This window comes from Ranitomeya imitator, chromosome 4, assembly GCF_032444005.1.
Source record: "Ranitomeya imitator isolate aRanImi1 chromosome 4, aRanImi1.pri, whole genome shotgun sequence".
Lineage (NCBI taxonomy): Eukaryota > Metazoa > Chordata > Amphibia > Anura > Dendrobatidae > Ranitomeya > Ranitomeya imitator.
In genome coordinates, this window is record NC_091285.1 from 628,569,295 (window position 1) to 628,585,216 (window position 15,922).

General features: G+C 48.6%; 1 long non-coding RNA gene across 1 annotated transcript in view; it reads left to right on the forward strand.

Moving 5' to 3' along the window:
• The first annotated feature begins 10,549 nt into the window (after window positions 1–10,549).
• The window catches only part of LOC138674306 (uncharacterized), a 32,994-nt gene continuing 27,621 nt past the window's right edge, over window positions 10,550–15,922 (forward strand). Inside the window, exon 1 of the long non-coding RNA XR_011320590.1 lies at window positions 10,550–10,609. This is a non-coding gene — a long non-coding RNA (uncharacterized lncRNA). The remainder of the gene's footprint in view (window positions 10,610–15,922) is intronic.

Here is a 15,922-nt window from a genome sequence, read left to right on the forward strand (position 1 = left end):
TTTATTTCTGACATTAAGTGTACCTTTTTATTTGGCGATTTTCAGACATGAGTGACCCCTGGTGTGCTTGGGTACACGAGCTGCCTGTGGTATGCACTATTTCAGTCTGGAAAATGGACCGGACTAGTAAATGCTGCAATTTTCATGCGGAGCGTTGCGTGTCTGTACTTGCAGATTAAAGGGGTTGTCTGGACTTAGTGACTGCAGACTTGTGACTCCTCACATCGCGCTCGCCGCGAGGATTCTCCGGTGCCGGGAGCGTTACCGCAAGTATGTGCTTTGCATACATGTGGTCACCTGCCTACTAGACGTGCGTGGCAAGTGAATTGAGAGAGGTCGGGCATGTCTAGTCGGAATGTGGCTAGAATTGTCGAGTGCTCCATGCACCTGACAATCCTCACTGCGAGCAGTGCACGCAATGTGAGGAGTTACAAGTCTGCAGTCATAGTGACTGTGAACTTGTACTTTAAGGCCAGACAACCTCTTTAAAAGGAACCTGACAGCAGATTTATGCTGCTCGAACCACCGACAGCAGGAATCTGACAGTGGTTGCCTTATTTACTGTGAAACCACAGTGTTTCACAGAAAACATACTTAGAAAAGTCAGAGTATGTTTTTTTTTTTCTGAAATACTACAGCTTTTCAGATTAGAGCTTATTCAGCTGCAATAATGGCGCCAGTCTGATTCATGCTCCTCATAGTTCAAGCAGTATGAATCAGATGACGGGTTCCCCTTAACAAGAGGCACCATGACCGAACATTGTGTGAACAAAGCCTTGGACAAGTGATGGGATGAGTGCCTGCACTTGGTGCTACATGATCGATGCCCATTAATTTGCACAAAACTGCGAAAGGACATGATTGGCAATGGGTGTATGGTGCCAGTGGCTGCAAGGACAACCGCACACTGCGCCAGTGTACGCCTCGCTTGAAGCATTACATTCGTTTAGATTTTGTTGTTTTTTTTAAACCCTACACAAAAAAAGAATAAAACTTCTCCGGAAGAGATCTTTAGAGTCTCAAGGGATCGTGATCAGATTGCCATAACTGTATTGGATGAGGTTCACGCCAGCCACCATAATCTAGGAAACTGTTTCAATTGTGCAGTACAAAATCAGGTTTCACCCACAGTTTTTGTCACTATTTTTTGATATTTTTGCCAACATCAGGATTTGATTTTAGAATATTTTCTTGTGCTTCAGATTTTCTTCTCCTGTCTTTGGCTTTAACTCCTTCAACCCCCGGGCGATTTATCACTTTCGTTTTTTCCTCCCCTCCTTCCAAGAGCCATAACTTAAAAAATAAAATTTCCAGCCATATAGCCCTATGAGGGTTTTTTTTTTTGTGGGACGAGTTGTACTTTTCAGTGACACCATTCATTCTGTCACATGGGACAAAAAATCCATGTGTGGTTAGGATTGCAAAACAAGTGCAATTCCACAGTGTTTTGGGTTGTTTTTTTTTGAGGGGGTGGGTTTATTTACCATGGTCGTAGTGACCTGGCAATATGATTCCCCAGGTCAGTATGAGTATGCAGACACCAAACATGTTTCGTATTTTGTTTTTAAGTGGTGAAAAAAATTCAGAAATTAGTTGTTGTTTTTTGGGGGGGGTTTTTAGCCTTTTTCCAAGACCTGTAACTTTTTTCATTTTTTGGGGTTGGGTGAGGGCTTATTATTTTGCTCCCTGAGGTAAATGGTTTTTACTGATACCATTTTGCATAGCTCCCAACTGTCTCGGATTCTAGCAGGACTCTCCCACTTTTTGGTCTCAGTCCTGTCACATATTTTTTTTTTTTACTCTGTCGCCTCATTGGGGGACACAGGACCATAGGTGTTATGCTGCTGTCCACTAGGAGGCGACACTATGCATAATCTGAAAAAGATTAACCGTGGCTCCTCCTCTGCAGTATACACCCCTGGACGGCGTCAGCCTTCTCCAGTTTTTGCTTAGTGTCGCATAGAAGGCACACCTAAGATTTTTTTTTTTTTACTCCGTTTTTTTCCGACGGATTACAGATGAAGAAAAGTGGGTCTCCTGTGAGACTCCCGGCATGGCTCCTTCCTCGGCCCCCTATTACGGGGTGCCCGGTTGAAGTAGAGATGGCTATTCCCCATGTCGCTCCTTCCCCAGTCCCTCGGGTGCTGGTTCAAAGTCGAGACCCCCCCTCCTTCCCCAATTCCTTTTGGTTTATGGGTTGAGGTTGAGGCGAGGCTAAAGCCCCCTGAAGGTGACAACAGCACCCTCCCTATTCCCCCTCTGGGGCCATTAGGTTGAGACGCCTCAGGTAGGGCCTGTACAGGCAGCACTCTACAGCTCCCAGCAATGGGCCAGCACACTGCGCCTGCAACCAGGGACCTCAGCCCAGCTGCGGGATCCTGTCGGGGCCGGGGGAAGTGCAGGCAGGCAGGCATGGCACAATACACAGGACTCCCTGTGCCCCGTCTCTGCGGCAGCACCAGCTCTATACTGCATCTGGGGGACCCCTCACAGGCCCCCCTTTCCGCTTATAGCCCCACCGCTATCCTGCCTTTAAATCCCGGGGGGTCCGGTTCAGATCCGACCTTTCTCCCCCCCCCCCCCCCCCACTCTACAGTGTCATAGAGGGGGCGGATCGAGACAGAAAGGGCGCATTTTTACACAGCTTTGCCGCCTTTTTTTTCTGCTCTCCGCCCCTTCTCCCCCTGCCTCTTTTCCTCGGCTGCCATTTCTACTGCAGCAAGTATTAACCCTGCATCTCCCGGTCAGCAGGACCAGGCCAGCCAGTCTCCGGGGGGCACAGGACTGTGGATCTTCGGCGCTGGACCTAGGGGCAAACTGGTGGGGTAAGATCACAGCTGGCTTTACTCGGCTGTGAATCCATATTCCCTATAAGGCTCCCCTATATGGTCCTTTGCATAGCTTCCCCTGTAAGGTCCCCTGCAGCCAGCCCTCCTGCACTATGCCGGGCTCAAGGTCCAGGAGAACCAGGCAGGACTGCTATTATGCATTCTGTACAGCCTGCAGGACCGCTCTCCCCAGTGGCAGCACGTACTCACTGCCAGGACTGCATCCAGACTACTGCGTCAGAGCCCCAAGAAGCCCCTGCCAATGCCTTGGTGTCTAATGCCACGCCGGAATGGGTCATTCAGAGGTCGCAATCTATGACGCAGTCTATAGGTAACAAACCTCCACATTGCTTCAGGCTCTGCAGCGTCATGCCTCGGCTATGACCGTTACCAAGCAAAGGGAGAGTTTGACTCAGGAACAGAACGACCTGGCACATCCACGTCTAGGTCAGGACGCAAGCGGACCCATAGGTCAAGTCCATCTGCGTCATCCTATACCACGGTCATCCCCTTCTAGGCACCGTACGGGGAGACACCGTAGTTCCAGGTCATCTAGACCGTCCCCTTACAGGGGCAGGCAATGCAGATCTTCGCAATCCCCGATCAGTGAGGCTTCCTCCCCAGCTCACCCAGCAGGGGACGCCTCAGTGATACACAGGATTCGGAAGGCATCTGTGACTCCGACTCAGACAGGGAAACGGAGGGGTCTCTGATCCCAATCCCTCCTAGCAATACAGCGCTAGTCGAGGACATAATCTCTTCCATCCATCGGGTGCTGGACATTTCTAATCTGCCACCAGAGGCCCCAAGATCTCCTTTGAAGGACCTCTGAAGCCGCCTAAGGTTTTCTCTAACCACCCAGAGTTTAAAGCGATCCTTAAAGGGAACCTGTCACCCCGTTTTTTCAGATTGAGATATAAATACTGTTAAATAGGGCCTGCGCTGTGCGTTACTATAGTGTATGTAGTGTACCCTGATTCCCCACCTATGCTGAGAAATACATTACCAAAGTCGCTGTTTTCGCCTGTCAATCAGGCTGGTCTGGTTAGGTGGGCGTGGTGACATCGCTCTTTTCTTCCCCAGCTTTCCGTTGGTGGCGAAGTGGTGTGCGCATGTCCAAGTTCCGAATTCCCTGCGCGCACGTGAAGAAACAGCGCGCGATCTGCGCTGTTATCCCTTTCATCGGTGGGGGCGGCCATCTTCCTGGGGCCGCGCATGCGCAGATGGAGTGCTCTGCTGCACGGGGCTTCAGGAAAATGGCCGCGGGATGCCGCGCGTGCGCAGAAGAGATCGCGGCGGCCATTTTCCCAAAGCTGAGATGCAAACTCGGCTTTGGGAAAATGGCCGCCGCGATCTCTTCTGCGCACGCGCGGCATCCCGCGGCCATTTTCCTGAAGCCCCGTGGAGCAGAGCACTCCATCTGCGCACGCGCGGCCCCAGGAAGATGGCCGCCCCCACCGATGAAAGGGATAACAGCGCAGATCGCGCGCTGTTTCTTCACGTGCGCGCAGGGAATTCGGAACTTGGACATGCGCACACCACTACGCCACCAACAGAAAGCTGGGGAAGAAGAGAGCGATGTCACCACGCCCACCTGACCAGACCAGCCTGATTGACAGGCGAAAACGGCGACTTTGGTAATGTATTTCTCAGCATAGGTGGGGAATCGGGGTACACTACATACACTATAGTAACGCACAGCGCAGGCCCTATTTAACAGTATTTATATCTCAATCTGAAAAAACAGGTTCCCTTTAAAAAGCAGCCCTCACAGCCTGAGAAAAAATTTGCTAATCGCAAATATCTGGAGGCAAAGTACCTTTTCCCACACCAAGGAATGGACAGATCCACCTGAAGTGGACCCCCCAGTCTCTAGACTAGCAGCACATACCCTCTCTTCACTGCCAGATAGCTCAACCCTCAGGGACGCAGCAGACCAGCAGGTAGAATGCATGGCTCGTTCAATTTTTCGAGGTGGCAGGGGCCTCCCTGGCTCCCGCGTTCGCTTCAGTTTGGGCTGCCAAGGCCATCCTGGCTTGGGCCAAAAATTTACAAGCTGGCCTCCAAGCATCTGCTCCTGAGCTGTCGGACCAAGCGGTTCAAATAGCAGTTGTAGCAGATTACATGCTTCATGCAGCTCTGGATTCAGCAAGGGGCGTACCAGGGATACCATCAAACGCCATCATGACTCGGCGTATTCTCTGGCTATGGGAATGGAAAGCGGACGCAGCCTCAAAGAAGTCCCTCACGCACCTCCCGTATCTCAGTGGGTGACCTTTTTCGGTGAAAAGTTGGACACAATGATATCCAACGCCACCGGGGGTAAGAGTACTTCTCTCCCTCAACTGACTCCTATACGCACTTACAAGAAGTGTATCGGGGAACTAGTGTCTTCTGGATACAAGATAGAGTTCAACTTCCAACCCACGAACCGATTCTTCCTCTCGGCCCCCCAAAACTGTCAGCCAAGGCTCGTGCCTTCCACCAAGCGGTTTCCTCGCTTCTTCAAGCAGGAGTCATAGTACTGGTCCCCACGGCCGAGCGCTTCCGAGGGTTCTACTCCAATCTATTCATAGTCTCCAAGAAAGGAGGCAGTGTGCGGCCCATATTGGACCTAAAACAACTCTACAAATATGTACGGGTCCGTCACTTCCGCATGGAGTCTCTTCGGTCCATCATTGCGTCCATGGAGAAGGGAGAATATCTCGCCTCCATAGACATACAAGACGCATACCTGCATATACCGATTGCACCTGCCCATCAGAGGTTTCTCAGGGTCGCTATCGACCAGGACCACTACCAGTTCATGGCTCTCCCGTTCGGACTCGCCATGGCTCCCAGAGTGTTTATCAAGGTCATGGCAGCCACCATGGACGTCCTGCACTCCAGAGGCATAGTAGTCGTTCCATACCCGGAACGAAGGCTCCTACCTTCAATGACTGCGAGCTCAGCGTCTCAATCACAAACGACACTCTGAGTCGCATGGGCTGGTTAGTCAACCTACAAAGATCATCACCAACCCTGAGTCAGTCTCTGACCTTCCTGGGAATGCTAGACAACACCTCCAGGGGTCTAGTGCCCTTTCCCAGGGACAAGGCACTGGCTCTCCGCCTAGGAGTTCGCATCCTCCTCCGCAAACCCCTCCGATCTCCCCGGTTTTCCATGAAAGTCCTTGGCAGGATGGGGGCAGCAATAGAAGTGGTCCCATTTGGCCCAGTTTCACCTCAGGCCTCTCCAACTAGCCATTCTCAAGTCCTGGGACAGGAATCCTGTTTCCTCTCGACAGGGAATTCCAGCTAATGTCGTCAACCAGGAGGTCCCTGCACTGGTTGCTCAAGCCAACCTCTAGCAAAGGAGAAATCCTTTCTCACAGGTTCTCACCACCGATGCAAGCCTGACGGGTTGGGGTGCAGTGCACCTACAACACAGGCCACAGGGCAAGTGGTCCCCTGTGCAAGCGACCATGCCCATCAACATCCTGGAAATTCGTGCCTTCCTCCTGGCATTGAGGGCCTTCCATCACTTACTGGCAGCCTCTCACATCAGAATACAATCGGACAATGCCAGTGGCATATGTGAATCACCAAGGGGGGACCCGCAGTACCCAGGCGATGCGAGAAGTGTCGCACATCCTCCACTAGGTGGAGGACACAGGCTCGGTTCTCTCGGCGGTCCACATTCTGGATGTGGACAACTGGGAAGCAGTCTTCCTCAGACAACAAGGAATACATTCGGGACAGTAGTCTCTCCATCCCGAAACTTTTCGCCAGATCTGACATTGCTGGGGGACCCCAGATGCGGACCTAACGGCATCCCACTTCAATGCCAAGGTCTCCAACTTCATGGCTAGAACACACAATCCGCGGTCGCTCGGAGCAGACGCTCTGGTTCCGGACTGGACCCAGTTCCAGCTTCTGTACATTTTTCACCTCTCCCCCCGTTATCAGAGTGGTGAGGAAAATCAAGCAAGATGGAGTTCCAACCATCTTAATTGCACCGGTCTGGCCCAGACGTACATGGTACGCGGATGTCGTACAACTTTCAGCAGACGCACCCTGGCGCCTCTCTGACCGCCCGGATCTTCTATCACAAGGCCCGTTCTACCACCAGAACTCAGGGGCTCTCAATTTGAAGGCGTGGCCCTTGAAACCTGGGTTCTAACCCAGGCAGGGCTCTCGACGGACATCATTGGAACCATGATCAGGGCACGGAAGCCAACCTCTGCCAAGATCTATTACCGTACCTGGAAAGCTTTCTTTACCTGGTGCGAATCTCGTGGCCAGACTCCACTCCCTTATTCCTTACCCAAAGTACTTGGTTTTCTCCAATTGGGTCTGGAGGCCTGGCTGTCCCTGGGCTCGCTTAACCCCTTTACCCCCAAGGGTGGTTTGCACGTTAATGACCAGGCCAATTTTTACAATTCTGACCACTGTACCTTTATGAGGTTATAACTCTGGAACGCTTCAACGGATCCCAGTGGTTCTGACACTGTTTTCTCGTGACATATTGTACTTCATGATAGTGGTAAAATTTCTTTGATATTATCTGCGTTTATTTGTGAAAAAAAAAAATGGAAATTTGGCGAAAATTTTGCAATTTTCCAACTTTGAATTTTTATGCAATTAAATCACAGAGATATGTCACACAAAATACTTAATAAGTAACATTTCCAACATGTCTACTTTACATCAGCACAATTTTGGAACCAAATTTTTTTTTTGTTATGGAGTTATAAGGGTTAAAGTTTGACCAGCAATTTCTCATTTTTACAACACCATTTTTTTTTTATTAGGGACCACATCTCATTTGAAGTCATTTTGAGGGGTCTACATGATAGAAAATACCCAAGTGTGACACCATTCTAAAAACTGCACCCCTCAAGGTGCTCAAAACCACATTCAAGAAGTTTATTAACCCTTCAGGTGTTTCACAGGAATTTTTGGAATGTTTTAAATAGAAATGAACATTTTAACTTTTTTCTTTCACAAAAATTTTTTACTTGAGCTCCAATTTTTTATTTTACCAAGGGTAACAGGAGAAAATGGACCCCAAAAGTTGTGGTACACTTTGTCCTAAGTACGCGGATACCCCATATGTGGGGGTAAACCACTGTTTGGGCGCATGGGAGAGCTCGGAAGGGAGATGGGACGCCATGTTGCATTTGGAGAACCACTGATGTGCCTAAACATTGAAACCCCCCACAAGTGACACCATTTTGGAAAGTAGACCCCCTAAGGAACTTATCTGGATGTGTGGTGAGCACTTTGACCCACCAAGTGCTTCACAGAAGTTTATAATGCAGAGCCGTAAAAATAAAACAAAAATTTTTTCCCACAAAAATTATATTTTAGCCCCCAGTTTTGTATTTTCCCGAGGGTAACAGGAGAAATTCGACCCCAAAGGTTGTTGTCCAATGTGTCCTGAGTGCGCTGATACCCAATATGTTGGGGTAAACCCCTGTTTGGGCACACGGGAGAGCTCAGAAGGGAAGGAGCACTGTTTTACTTTTTCAACGCAAAATTGGCTGGCATTGAGATCGCACGCCATGTCGCGTTTGGAGAGCCCCTGATGTGCCTAAACAGTGGAAACCCCCCAATTATAACTGAAACCCTAATCCAAACACACCCCTAACCCTAATCCCAACCCTATTCCCAACCGTAAATGGAATCCTAACCCTAACTTTAGCCCCAACCGTAACTGTAGTCTTAACCCTAGACCTAACACTAATTGGAAAATGGAAATAAATACATTTTTTTAATTTTTCCCTAACTAAGGGGGTGATGAAGGGGGGTTTGATTTACTTTTAGGCCATGTTCACACCATCCTTTTTTTAATGCGGAATCGCCGCGATTTTCCCGCTGCGGGTCCGCAGCTGTTTTTCATGCAGGGTACATTACAATGTACCCTATGGAAAACAGGAACTGCTGTGCCCACATTGCGGAAAATCACGAAAAAAGCCGCGCTGAATAGCCGCGGTAAAAAAGAAGTACCATGTCACTTCTTTTTGCGGAACTGCAGCGGTTCTGCACCCATAGAACTCCATTGTGAGGTCAAACCCGCAGTAAAACACGCAGATGAAAAAAATATCTGCGGCTTTTCTGCAGTTTGTGGTGCAGAACCGCTGCAGTGTGGCTGCCCCCCCGTGCCCCAATCCCACCCCCCTGTGCTCCGATGCCACCCCCCCGTGCTCCGACGCCCCCCCCCCCCCCCGTGCCCTCATCTCCCCTCTTATACTTACCCGGCCTCCCGGTGTCCGTCCGGCCGTCTTCTCCCTGGGCGCCGCCATCTTGCAAAATGGTGGGCGCATGCGCAGTGCGCCCGCCGAATCTGCCGGCTGGCAGATTTGTTCCAAAGTGCATTTTGATCACTGAGATAGGTTATATCTCAGTGATCAAAATAAAAAAAATAGTAAATGACCCCCCCCCCCCCCTTTGTCACCCCCATAGGTAGGGACAATAAAAAAATTAAGAATTTTTTTTTTTTTTTTCCCACTAAGGTTAGAATAGGGGTAGGGTTAGGGTATTTTCAGCCATTTTAACCCTAAAAAACTTCCTAGAAAACACACAGACTCTGCATAGAAAACTGCATCAAAAAACGCACCAAAAAAAGGACCTGCGTTTTCTGCCAAGAGCTGCGGTTTTTAGTCCTGAAAAAAAAGGAGGGAAATCAGGAACGTGTGAACATAGCCTAATAGCGGGTTTTTTTAGCGGATTTTTATGATTGGCAGCCGTCACACACTGAAAGACGCTTTTTATTGCAAAAAATATTTTTTGCGTTACCACATTTTGAGAGCTATAATTTTTCCATATTTGAGTCCACAGAGTCATGTGAGGTCTTGTTTTTTGCGGGAGGAGTTGACGTTTTTATTTTAAACATTTTCGGGCACGTGACATTTTTTGATCGCTTTTTATTCTGATTTTTGTGAGGCAGAATGACCAAAAACCAGCTATTCATGAATTTCTTTTGGGGGAGGCGTTTATACCGTTCCGCGTTTGGTAAAATTGATAAAGCAGTTTTATTCTTCGGGTCAGTACGATTACAGCGACACCTAATTTAGATCATTTTTTTTATGTTTTGGCGCTTTTATACGATAAAATCTTATAGAAAAAATAATTATTTTTGCATCGCTTTATTCTGAGGACTATTACTTTTTTATTTTTTTGCTGATGATGCTGTATGGCGGCTCGTTTTTTTGCAGGACAAGATGACGTTTTTAGCGGTACCATGGTTATTTATATCTGTTTGATCTCGTGTTATTCCACTTTTTGTTCGGCGGTATGATAAAGCGTTCTTTTTTTGCCTTGGTTTTTTTCTTTCTTACGGTGTTTACTGAAGGGGTTAACTAGTGGGACAATATTATAGGATGGGTCGTTATGGACGCGGCGATACTAAATATGTGTACTTTTATTGTTTTTTTTTTTAAATTTTATTTAGATAAAGAAATGTATTTATGGGAATAATATTTTTTTTTCCTTTATTTAGGAATTATTTATTTTTTATTTTTTTTACACATGTGGACATTTTTTTTTTTTTTTAACATTTTTACTTTATCCTGTCCACGCCCCCAGCGGGTCAGCCAAAAGGACGCTTGCTTTCTCTTGCCGGCTGGCAGATTGCAGTGGTGTGGGGACAAGCAGAGTCTGCATCAGGCTCTTCACACCACCATATTCTCTGTGCTCTGCAGTCCTGCTGGCGCTCTGCTCACGGGGGGACACGGCTATATCCTGCGCTCTCTGCAGACAACTTCCACAGCTCTTTCTGCTGGTTGTCGCTGTCATGAGGTAGGCTCTGTTCTTTTTGTCTGCAGGATCCCCAAGGCTCAACTTATGTCCAACACTAGAAGCTTCTTCTTGCCCCTCTATGCCCACTGTAATTCACTTTGATCTTCAGGCTAGCCCTCCGCTTACTGCCTGTCCTACAACCCCTCCACCATGTCTGCCCCACAGGAGCACCCTAACGCCTGGGATGACCGCACTCCCCTCCCTCCAGAGTGGGATGTTGCCACGTCACAATCTATTTCAGATCTGACAAAAGTTTCACAGTTCCTGATCCAGGTCCTGGACGGACTTCCACAACTGCCACCAGTGCTCCGAACTCCTCTCATGGCGATTCGCACGCACCTGACCGTTACCTCCTCAGGGTCAAATCGGGTACAAAGCACAGGAAGCGGGCTCCTTCCAGTTCTTCCTCTAGTTCTCAAGGTCCCTCTGCATCCTTCCGGATGCATTCCTCACACCATACCCCCTCCTCGGACGCGGCTTTTGGGTCAGAGGTGGATTCCCAGTCTGAGTCTGATACGGACCAGAACTCAAAGATGCAAGACATGGTTAATAGCCTTATCTTGGCAATTACCCAGACTCTGAACCTAAAGGAGGATGAGGCACCTGCTCAGGAGCACTCCACTTCCTTCAAACGGGTAAACTGTCCTTCCCGGAATTTCCCTAATCACAGTGAATTTGAAACAATTATGTCTAAACACTGGGAACACCCTGAAAAGCGCTTCCCAGGAAGGAAGCAGCTACATATTCTCTATCCCTTTAGGCTAGACCTTGTTGGTAAATGAGATGAATCCCCTAACGTGGATCTGCCTGTTTCTCGCCTGTTTTCCAAAACATGCATCTTTTAAGGATTCTACAGATAGACAGATTGAATCCTTAGCTAAGTCGGCCTTTGAAGCAGCTGGTGTCTCTCTCTGTCCAATATTTGCCTCCACCTGGTTGGCAAAGTCCATGTTTGCCTTCAACAACATTGCTATACGCTGCATAATCTGGTTGAAAGCATGGAAGATTGATCCGCCGTCAAAAAAGTCCCTCACTGGTCTTGCCTTCTGAAGCTGTAGACTTTTTCGGTCCAAGCTGGATCAAATAATTTCGGATGCCACCTGCGGGAAAAGCACCTTGCTTCCCCGATCCAAGCTTAAACGTCCTTTTAATAGGAAAAGGTCGCTTCAATCTCGAGAGAGATAATGACTTCTGGCTACAAAATCAACTTTTTTTTTCCTCCCCCAGGAAGAAGTGTCTGTCTCACCGGCCAAGATATCCGTCGCAGGTCCCCGGGGGTTCTTCAGGCCGTCTCTTCCCTACCACACACGGGAGTATTCATACCTGTACCTCGGAATGAACGGTTTTCGGGGTTCTACTCTATTCTTTTCTTAGTCCCAAAGAAAGAAGGATCACTCCGTCCGATTTTGGACCTCAAGCGATTCAACTGTCACGTTCAGATCTGCCATTTCAGGATGGAGTCCCTATTCAGTTATCCTCTCCATGGAACCGGGAGAGTTTCTTCACGTTCCTGTTTGTTCAGCATCAGAGGTTCCTACGGTTTGCGATCCAGGAGGATCTTTATCAGTTTGCAGCCCTTCCTTTCGACCTGGCCTCTGTCCCCAGACTATTCACAAAGGTCATGGCAGCGGTCATGGATATCATTTGCTCCAAGTGTTTTCTCATAATTCCTTACTTGAACGATCTTCTGATCAAGGCGCTGTCCCTCTGAAACTGGGACCAGAGTGTAAACTGAAGACTGTGGTCGATCTCGACTGGTTTATCAACAGCGAGAAGTCCTCCCTGACCCCAGCTCAGCACCTGGTGTTTCTGGGTATAAGGCTCGACACGACCCAAGCCTGTGTCTTCCTTCCAAAGGAGACGTTTTCATCCCTCTGCTATGGGATCCCTACTCTACTCTAAAGCGACCAGCTTTCTCTCCCCCTACAGTCTTGCATGAGAGTTCTAGGGAAGAGGATTGCCGCCATGGAAGCAGGGCCGGACTGGCAATTTTGGCAAATGCCAGAAGGGCCTGTCTGGTCATGGGCTGCCTTGTCTGCTACATTGTTAGCAGAATTGGTGTACTCAAGACACCCATACTGTTAAGAGTTGTGACTGAGCACAAATTCGCTGACTCCATCCCTTACCCCAGCAGGCCACAGGTATCATTAGAAATATTGGTCTTGTAGTAAATCTTGCTTTCCTCCATCCAGAGTAATATTAGTAATATATCCACATTTGGTGCTTGTTGGGGTCTGCATGGGCCTGTTTGACTTCAAATGCCAGGACTGAATTTCAGCCCCAGACCGCACCTGCATGGAAGCAATTCCTGTTGCCCAGTTCCATAACTGTCCTCTTCAGCTGGCCCTCTGGTCAGCTTCGGACAAGAGGACAGTCTCCCTGGATGGGCCCATGCTACTACCCTCAAGGTGAGGCAGTCCCTCACCTTGTGATGCTATCGGCATCAGTCCTATGCGGGAAATCCTTCCTTTCTCTCCGGTGGCAGGTCATCACCACCAACGCCAGTCTTCTCAGTTGGGGAGCGTTTATTTCTTTGTCTCACAGTGCAGAGCCGCTTGAACGCCCACGTGGCCGCTCTCCCAATTAATCTCCTGGATATCAGGGCAATTTTCTTTGCATACAGTTGGACAACGCCACGGCCATGGCTTACATAAACTGTAAAGGCGGAACTCGCGGCAAACAGGTTATGATAGAGGTAACAAGGATTCTGTGATGGGCGGAACGTCACGTTCCTGTCATATCAGCTGTGCACATTATGGCAGTAGAAAATCGCACAGCCGATTTTCCATGCTGTCAGGGTCTTGTTTCGGGCGAGGGGTCGCTCAGCCCCACCGTCTTCATCCATATATGCCAGAAATGGGGCACCCTGGACGTCGACCTGATGGCGTCTCGGATGAACCACAAGGTTTCTCCGTTCGTAGCCAGATCCTGGGATCCGTTAGCCATCAGTTTTGATGCTCTAATAATCCCGTGGTCTCAATTCCAACTGTCTTCTCTTTTTCCGCATCTCCCCTTGATCCGAGTGTCTTGAAAAAGATAATGGCAGAAGGGATCCCCATAATCCTGATGGCTCCGGACTGGCCAAGAAGGGCCTGGTTAGCGAGCTGGTTAACATGCTCATTGACACCCACTGGAGGCTTCCAGACCGTCCAGATCTTCTCTCTCAAGGCCCCCTCTTCCACCAGAGTTCAGTCTCTGAGTTTAACAGTATGGCCGTTGAGGCCACAGTCCTGGTGGTTTTTCCCCATCAGGTCATAAAGACCATGATTAGGGCCAGTAAACTGGCATCCTTGCATATGTACTACAGATACTGAAAGGCCTTGTTCTGGTGGAGTGAGGACAATGGTTTGGTCCCTATGTCCTTTTCCTTCCATTCTTGGATTTCTACAAGTGGGTCTTGACTCGGGTCTAACGCTCTGTCAATTCTTTTCCAACGAAATCTGACTTCTCGTTCCCAGGTAAAGTTTTCTTCAAAGATAGATCCATGGGATTTTAACCTTGTCTTTGGCGCGCTCCAGCGTGCTCATGTTGAGCCCATTCAAGACATCACATTTTCTCTCCTGTCATGGAGTTGTCGTCTTAGTTGCATTATGTCCATCAGGAGAGTTTCCGAGTTTACAGCATTGTCCTGCCATTCCCTGTTCCTACATCGGGACAAGGTAGTTCTCTGCCCTGTTCCTTCCTTCCTTCCTAAGGTGGTCTCTTCATTTCACATTAATGAAAACCTTGGTCTTCCTTCTCTATGTCCCTCTCTGGTCCATCCCCTGGAGAAGTCCCTCTACAAGCTTGATCCCGTCAGAGCTATCAAAGTCTACCTTTCAAGGACTGCTCCCTTTCGTCAAACTGATGCCCTGATTGTCATCTCTGAAGGTCGTCGTAATGGGCTCCCAGCTTCTAAGTTCACTATTGCCGTTGTATTATTTTGGCAATACTGGAGGCATACTGCGTTCAGGACATACTGCTTCCTCCGGGGGTGAAGGCTCACTCCGCTCGGCAGTGGGGACCTCCTGGGCTGTTTGTCACCAGGCCTCGGCTTTCCAGATCTGTAAAGTTGCGACCCGGTCGTCTTTGCACTCCTTTGCGAGGTTTTACAGGGTTCATACCCATGCTGCTTCTGATGCAGGCCTGGGAAAGAAGGTGCTACAGGCGGCGGTTACGCACCGGCTGACCTGAGTCCGTTTTTCCTTGCATCTTCTGTTTCCCACCCTAGGGACTGCCTTGGGACGTCCAATGGTTACCTCTGTCCCCCAATGAAGCGATAAAGAGCAATATTTGGTTTTCGACATATAATCTTTCTTGGAGCCTTCATTGGGGGACACAGCACCCTCCCCATTATTGGGCCTATATGCCTTTGTTGTTGGGTTGGTACATATGTTGAGCTTTTGGTTGCTTCTCCTACTGCTTTAAATAGATCCTTCCCTTGCGCTTTTAACTAAAAGACCCACCTTGTGCAGCACTAATGCTGCATTCTGTCAAGGTGGCTCTTTTAGGCCGGTTTCACATTAGCGTTTTGAGGAGCTGCGTAGGGCTGCAGACTTCCTCCGTGAAGCCCTGCCCTCGGCCGCACCTCTGCCGCTAGCTCCGCCTACTTCTGCATACGGCCTGCGTACCTATCTTTAACATTAAACAAAGAAAAAAAACCAACCAGCACTCCCAATGTGAACACCTGCAAGCTGTATCATATAGATATAAAGAAACACAGCAGCACATGTATATGAATCTAGGCCATGTGAAAACACAGACAAATATTCGATATGAATCATACTACTCAAAAATATTTTTTCATAAAAAAAATTTTCAAAAAATTTTTTTTTCATAAAACTTAGTTATAGATAAAATGAAGATTCTTAGCGCATAAATTGGCCAATTCATGTGTGCCCATCAACCGCGGCAAGGTGATCTCCCTCTGATGGGTCCTACTCTACTGTACATGCCACTCTTGGGCTTGCAGCCTGCATGTGTTCACATTGGGAGTGCTGGTTGGTTTTTTTTCTTTGTTTAGTGTATGGATGTGGCTGCATCCATCCTGATCTTGCACTCCTCCCATTGACCTTGCAGGTGGCGGTAATCATCTCTACTTGCCCATAAATTGTAGGTTTAGCCCAGAGTGACAAGTTTGTCCTAAGTTGTAGGCTGGTGGCCCAACATACATGTGCTGCTGTGTTTCTTTATATCTTTAACATTAGGTACGCAGGTCGTGCCGCTGTATGCGGTTACTTCCGCATGCGTCATTTTGACGATGCGGCGACCCGCGTAGGACGCAGCTGGTAGCAATTTCTTTTTTTCTCCGCATCGTCAAAACGACGCAGGTCG